The 8,120-nt window shown below is 43.3% G+C and overlaps 1 pseudogene; it reads left to right on the top strand.

Annotated features, from left to right (window-relative positions):
• The first annotated feature begins 2,446 nt into the window (after positions 1-2,446).
• Positions 2,447-6,887, top strand: LOC115577348 (uncharacterized; annotated as a pseudogene).
• The last annotated feature ends 1,233 nt before the right edge of the window (positions 6,888-8,120 follow it).

The raw sequence follows: 8,120 nt of genomic DNA, 5'->3' as shown, positions 1-8,120 counted from the left end.
AAGAAGTTAGGAGCAGAAAAATGTGTCGTGTCTAAGACGGAGGTGGAGGACGCAAACACAACCGTCCACTCACCTGTGCACAGGTAAAACCCGAAGATGACGACGACACAGAGGACGAGCGAAGCTGGAAGGACACAGATCCCCAAACTCCAACATGGCTGCCGGGCTGCCATCTCCCCGTCAGCTCCTGGAAACACGAGAACACAGCGACGGTTGACGGACTGATCCTTTAATTTCTCTGCTCAGACACCAGGTGAATGAAAACAAAGGGTTCATTTCTGGACTCACCTTCATTCAGAAAACACAGAACAGCTTTAAAACCAGTGAAACATTTCACATGAATCCTCAGAATAAAGTTTGTTTTATATCTTTTAATAAATAAATGAGTTCTGACCATCGACGACCAGGTGAATCCCTCTGTTGACACAAACAGCTGCACCTGCACACACCGCCCGCTGCAGAAGTACAGCCCGGCGTCCGTCTCCTCCGCTGCACGATGTCGAGCCCGACGGTGCCGTTCTCCAGACCTCCACCGCTGCTGATCCGTCCGTCGTCCTTAATGTGGAAATCAACTGATTCTCCTCCTAACTTATTCAGCCTGACAGTCAGCAGAGGCAGCAGCTGGTCTGAGCGCAGGTGGTACCAGGTGATGTCACTGCTGGACGTCAGGTTGCAGGTCAGAGAGGCGTCTTGCCCAGCTTGGACCACCAGGGCAGAGCGGAGAACAGGTGAGGCTGAGGACAGGTGAACTCCTGCGACACCTGAGGAGGAAGAGAACCCTCACTGTGATGTTTATAGTACAATAAAGAAGAGATGCAGACTAACACTTCATCACTGCAGAGGCAGGATGATGACGCTCGTCACATGTGCAGAACTTGCCTTAGAAACATCATGTTTTTAAGTTCTCTTCAGTACCACAGTGATCCAGTGACATTTGTCTGAACATTCACAGGTTTGCTGCTAACAGGAAGTGCTAACAGATAATTCTGCAAAGTTTTAATGGAGTTTTGAGGTTTTATTCATTTATTTTGGTAATTTTTGACATTGTAAATCAAGACTCCAGCTACTTCAGTTGTTTTACTGTGAAGCTCCAGAAATGTTTTGTGGTCTATGAGACTTCACCTGAGTTTATATCAACACGGAGGGAGGAGAGGATGACTCCATAAAAACAGCCGCTCCTCACATGTGCAGAACTTGCCTTAGAAACATCATGTTTTAAGTTCTCTTCAGTATCACAGTGATCCAGTGACAGTTGTCTGAACATCCACACTCACTGCTAACAGGACGTGCTAACAGCTGATTCTACAAAGTTTTAATGGAGTTTGTTTTTTTTCTAGTTCTACTGGTCGTTTTAAATCAAGTCTCAGCTGCTTCAGTTGTTCAGCAGAATGCTGCGACTCTGTTTTACTGTAAAGGTCCAGAAATGTTCTGTGGACCACGACACCTCACCTGACTTAATATCAACATGATGACTGGATTTACATGTTTTTAGTGAACTGTTCCTTTAAAGCTACTTCATGCAGACTAGATTTCTGGTTTCAGTGGTTCTGGTTCTGACCACAGGACCGGTCGCAGGTGTTCTGCTGACTCAAACCTGCAGCTGCAACCTGTTCTAGTTTTGGTTTTGATATTTTTAGCACAAACCACATGACTCATGAAACCATGAGCACAATCAAAACAAATCACAACTTATAAATCAATAATCTTCTACATCAGGTTTTATCTCAACAGTCCTGGGATTTCTGCACACGGCACCTTGAAAGTCCTTGAAACACCCTTGAATTCAATGCCTGCATCAAATCAGCATATAAACATAAGATAACGACTTACAGAGAAAAGTGAGGATCCGAGTGAGAGCTGCCATGATCAGAGCTGATCGATCATTCAGGGAACACTGAGATGTTTCACAGACAGGAAGTGGGGGGGGGGGGACTTTATTGTGAAGGGGGACAGACAGAGACCACCGACACTTCGGTCATTTTCCTTTACAGTCACATTTCTCCCTGTGACCGGGCAGAAACTGATGAATCTGCGGTTCTGGAGCTGCTTAGGTTTCGTTTCTGCTGAGATCCGTCAAGAGAACTGCACACGTCACACAAGACGGAAGGGCAGCTTCAAAATAAAAGCACGTTAAATCTCCGCTGGTGGTTTTCAGAGGAGATAAATGATTTCAGTGTAAAGAAAACTTTAATGTCTTCTGAGAACATAAATAGTCTAAATTATGTTGTTAATGAATGTTGACATGTTTTGAAAAGTGTTTTATGAACCCAGAGAAGCTTCATTTCATCAGCTACACGTTTCATAGGCGCTTTTATTTTGGTGCCGCAAACCAGAAATCGAAACTTAAGCTCTCAGTTATATTTGTGAGGTGGAGTGAGTGCGAACACACACCAGAACACGAGCAGGACCGGTAAGACGCGCGGACAGGAGCAGAACTGAGGGTCCAACTGCAGCAGACATCATGAGGACCAGCTGGTAGGACACGCTGCTTTTATTCTGAAATGCAAACTTCATAAGAATGCACATGTTTTTAATTTTAATGTATTTTTCTTGTATTTCTTATGACACTATTTTGCATTCAAAATGATTTTATATAAAGTTATGATTTGATGCAGGATTTAAATATCTGCAGATCATCAGAGGAAACATTCTGATCACCAGAGTGATGATTCTGTGTGTCTGCAGCTGATGATGATGATGATGATGATGATGATTGACAGGCTGAGTTTCGTTAGTGAGGAAACCAACAAGTGTGTAAAAACGAAACTTAACCCATCACCTGCAGCTCACTGATAACAGCTGAGGACCAAATCTCATCAGAGCAACAGAAACAATCCACATAAACACCATTTTCACACAAATCATTCAGTTTGATGATTAATTCACAAAAGTAATTATTCATTAAATATGAAGAATAAACATGTAAAACAGGTTTTCTGAAGATACAACTTGTTTGTAAAGCTCCAGTATCAACACATTATAGTATAAATGTGAGTAAAGCTCATTAAATATCGATATAATATGAATATAATAAGAGTTTATGATATTTAATGATATTTATTATGTCATTAAATATCGATATAATATGAATATAATAAGAGTTTATGAGTGAGATGAGCTGTGACCACACCCTGCAGCAGAGAGGAAGCTCCTCACACATTAACCACGTCACATCTATCATCATCATTAATATTATCATGATACCATTTATTTTACTTTACTCAGTGGAGTTTATTCTGAAACATATCTGATGTTTTATTTGTGTCTGTTAATATTTTTGGTCTCATACACACTCGTATATTCACCCACATCCTCTTAATCCCTCATTAATTTTGATTAATGTAGACACGTCCACAATATCACAGTATTTTTAGTAAAGTAAAAGTAGAAATAAAAGTTAAAACAAAGTCTTGTATTAAAAATGTAAATATAAAAAGGAGAACACTGTTTGAAGATAGACAGGTGGCAGGGTCCGCCACATAGAGACAGAGTAAAACAGTGTTTGTTCAGTCATGCGAAGATCTTTCTTTCTCATCAACATGTCTGTAAAACTACAGAGTGCTCCTTTAAAGAACTATTATGTAGAAATGGTCAAAACGAAAGAGAAAATATAAACTGGGGACAAACCAGGACCACGTGAGAACCGGAGAACAGGTTCAGGAGACACATGGAGAGCACAGACTTCACTACAGAGTAAACTAACGAGGGGGTGAGGTGCAGGTGGGGGAGGGAGGAGGGGAACACAGGTGAGGGACATAAAACATGGTAACACAGGTGAGCAGGAAGTGAAAAATCACAAGACACACGAGGATTAAACTACAAAATAAAATATTGTCTCATTACGATATCGATATTTAACAGCTCTGTTGTTTTCCTCGATCTCTTCACACCTGTGGAGGAAAGAAAACAACATCATCACTATTTATATAATTATAACTCTTTAAAATCAGCTGTTGATCCTCCGTTAGCGTATTGATCGGTGGTGACGTGTGGTTGACAGGTTGTGACTCACCTCTGCTCTGTTCCAGGTTGTTACACACTTCTGTGTTTCCTGCTCGGCGGTTCTGTCGGTGAGTATCAGCCTGGTTTCATGTAATCACACATTATAATCTGTGTTATTGTTTTATTCTTATCTTCCTCTGTTTGCTCTCCGTCCAGACTCCTCGTCCTCCGTCACCCAGCTCCAGTCCGTCATCACGAGGGTGGGGAACGAGGCGGTCCTTCCCTGCAGCTGGAAGTCTCGTCTGCCGGAGGTTGATCTGCCCACCTGCCACATCCAGTGGGCGACTCCGGTCGACACCGTGTTCGAGCTGGCGGGGGGAGCAGAAGTGGGAGGCGGAGGAGTTCAAGGGCCGGGTGGAGGTTCCCGAGGAGCGGCTGGGGTCCGGGGACTGTTCCCTGATCAATCCGTGACGTTCAGATCGGAGACACGGGGAGATACGAGAGCTTCATGGTGGTGGACGGAGCCAGGTCCAAGAAGACCCGAGTCTTCATCCAGGGCATCAAGCTGTCGGTGTTCGGTCAGTCGACGTTTGGTCGTTCCTCCGTCTTCATTCATTTTCTCTTTCCCCTGTTTTTTTCTCATCATCTTCACCCTTCTGTCCTTCATCCTCTTTTCTGATCCGTCTCATCCCAAAATCCATAATCTGTGTCTGAACTCTGGGACTGTTCGGATCCTGAACGTCACTGAATCTGTGTTTTTCGTTTCTCCTCCCAGACCACAAATCTCTCCAGTCCCGAGCTCCGGGTGAAGACCTGGTTCTGGATCTCGTACACCCGTCACTCGTTCAGGGTGGTGTTCCAGGACAGGTGAGCTTCACATCTGTTTTGAATGCGTTCGTCTTCTCGCCTTGAAATGACTGTTTGCATCAGAACAAAGCGGATTACAGGCTGCTGGTGAAGTTATGAGTCACCTGTGAAGTCTGTTTGTTAAATAAAGGCTCAACGGAAAATTATCTCTAGACGTAGACGAAACTTTCCAAGTGGAGTCAAACGTTTCATTTGTTACTTCCTGCTGTCGTCGACGTTGTTCAAATCTTTGTCAGACTTTAATCAGGTCGTAAGAATCTGTTATCATCGATCATAAGAACAAATCTAGTGTACTGTACCGCGACCAAAGAGCAGTGTTCTGTTCTGCTCACCTTAAATCTGGACTCTGACGCTGCGTTGTTCCAACAGGAACAGCTCGCAGTGGTCCGACCTGTGGATGAGGGGCGACGAGGACAGCGAGCGTCTGGAGAAGAACCCTCACAGAGAGCAGCTGACGATGAGGAAGCTGACGAGCTCGGACGAAGGAACGTACAAGTTCTGGATGAACACGGCCTCGCTGTCAGCACCGTGCAGCTCTCTGTGGAAGGTGAGAGTCCGACCGGATCTCCAGGTGATCAGCACCGCTTTTGGATTGAATAAAGATTCAAATGTTCTGGTGGCTCACGGCTCCGAGTTCTGTAAATGTCAGACAACTGTGTTTAAACTCAACTGGAAGCTGCGAGAGCTCGTTGAACGTCTGCTGTCATTTCAGATCCTGTTGCTCTGCAGTGACCCATCTGTTCCCTCCACCCTCCTCCACCTGCACTCCTGTTCCTACATTTACCTCCCTTTTTACCTGATCCCCGTCTGTTTGGACCCCCTGCTTCTCTTTGGACGTCGCTTTTGTCTGCAAGGAAGCTAAAAAAAAAAAGGAAGAGTCGTAACGTCACTGGATCTCACTTTGGTTTCAGACTGCGGTTCTGGTTCTATGAAGACTAAAACCCAACACGTGTACGTCGTCTGACGTCTGATGAAGAAACGCTCCAGGAAATGAAAGAACAAACGTCGGAGAGGAAGGTAACCACTGAATTTTATACTCTAATGATCGACAAGGCTGAATATACCGGGCCGAACCAAACATCTCTGATGAGACTGCAGCCTCTCCCAAACCCGATCAAGGAACAAACCTCGACCGGTCTGACGTCTGCCCTTTCAATTCCTGGAGGTGTTTCTTCATCAGAAGTCAGACGATGTTAGTTTTAGCGAGTTTCTCCATCATCTCCCATAGACTTCAATAGAAGCCGCATCACAGTCTGACATCAGAGTGAGATCCAGTGACGTACCGACCCGTCCTCCTTCTTTGCAGCTGCCTCGTTCGTCTGCTCCCCACCTGACATCAGTCCTCACCTGTTCCCTCGTTTCATCTCTCATGTTTCATTTTCCACTTTTAAAATTCTGCAGTTTTTTATCACATGAAACTGACGTAACGCATCTTTACAGAACAATCCACAGCTTCCAGATTCCAACAGAATCGGGAAAATCAGGCGCCTGCAGGTGAGAAACATTGATTAAAGTTTCTGAAGGGAAAATCACCATGAACAGAATGTTTCTGAGTCCATCTCCGTCCTCTGATGTTTCTCCAGGTGACGCCGTCAGAACCAGCGGCTCAGCTCTCTCTGTCCTGTTGGCCGTCGTCACCACTATCCAGATTCTTCATCTGCTCTGAGAAAATGTTGTTCATATATGAACTGTTGTAACCACTAAAACCATACGCACAATAACCAGCGCGACGCGTGAAGCTCGTCGTGTTTCTGAACCGAGCCAGGTGAGTTAAGACCAGAGTGAAGATCAGAGCGTGTGCCATCAGATCTGAGTGTGTTTAAAGGAATAGTTCAACGTTTTAAGAAATCAGCCTCCCTGCTCAGAGTCAGATGAGTCAAAAAGCAGTTTCAGTTTCTGCCACAACTTCAACTATTTTCCAGTGAGAAGAACAAAAAGTGATGAGTTTAAAAATGTAAGCAACAGTCGACAACATTTGTACCCATGAAACTGTTCTTTGTAATGTTGTTTTATTTGTTTTACAAAGACGCTGCTCTCACAAGAAGGTTGTTCTGTTGCTGAACTTTAATCAGTGTTGTTAAAAAACAATTTGAGTAAAAAAGTGAAGATTTTGTGTTAAAAAATTACTTTTGGTCAAAGTAAAAGTCGGCCACTTGAGTCAAAACCTTAAAGTATCTGATTTGAAAATGTAATGTGAGTGTCTAAAGGGAGTGTAAAAGTAAATAAGTCTTAATTTACATGCAGCTGTTTGTTGATTATCTGGTCGATTCTTTGGTCCAAGTCATTTAAAAAGACACTACTTTGACTCTGATGTAATCTGCCAAGCAACAAGTAACTAAAGCTGAAGTATAGTTTAGCTTAGCATAAAGACTGTAAGCAGAGGGAAACTGCTAGCCTGGCTCTATCCCAAGTTCAGAAACACAAATGCAAACAACCCTTAATTAACATGCTGTGACTCATTTAGTTTTAATACGACGGCTTGTTAGAGACATTGTAGAGAGAATTAATTATAGGGAGGAGGAGGTCAATGTAACAGAAAAAACTTTTCATCTCTGAGATACAAGTGGTAAATTTAGGAGAAAATATCAAAAATGTATCTGTGATTAAATGAGAAACAACAATGTAACTTACAACTTACAACAAAATTACAACTTTAATCTTGTAAATTCTGATTTTGTCCTCTTGAATTTACCCTCCTCTTCCCCAGTTCAGATTGCTTTTAACCTATAATGTCTATAACATGCCGTTGTAGTTTAACCACATGTGTGAAGACAAAAGTTTGACGCCCACCACTGCCTCAGTCAATTCACCCTGCTGCCGTCTGACAGATGTACTCGCTGCGCCGTCAGACGACAGCAGCTTCACTCCTGTCGTCTGACAGACGTACTCGCTGTCGCCGTGAGACGACAGCAGCTTCACTCCTGTCGTCTGACAGACGTACTTGCTGTGCCGTCAGACGACAGCAGCTTCACTCCTCAGACTGTGAGACGCCTGAACTCATCCTCTAAACTCCACTGTGAATATTTACAGACAAGCTTGTACAGTTGTTTGTTTTTTTTTGGTGTATATAGCTTTCAGGAAGCACAAACAGAAATCTCTATTATTACAATTCCATTAAAATTGAGTTAATTCTTGAAAGGCCACATTTTCTTTTAAACTGAGAATTCCTGAATATTTGTGGAGTGGAGCTTCATTAGAGGATAGTTTGATGACATCTCGCAGTGTGCAACCTCTGTTGTGAGTGAAGAGACAATATCATAACAATAATCACCACATTATACCAGCATGTCTGAACAATAAGGACAATCAGG

Source organism: Sparus aurata, chromosome 3, assembly GCF_900880675.1.
Source record: "Sparus aurata chromosome 3, fSpaAur1.1, whole genome shotgun sequence".
Classification (NCBI taxonomy): domain Eukaryota; kingdom Metazoa; phylum Chordata; class Actinopteri; order Spariformes; family Sparidae; genus Sparus; species Sparus aurata.
Note: the sequence above shows the minus strand (reverse complement) of the source record. Positions and strands in the feature narration are given on the sequence as shown.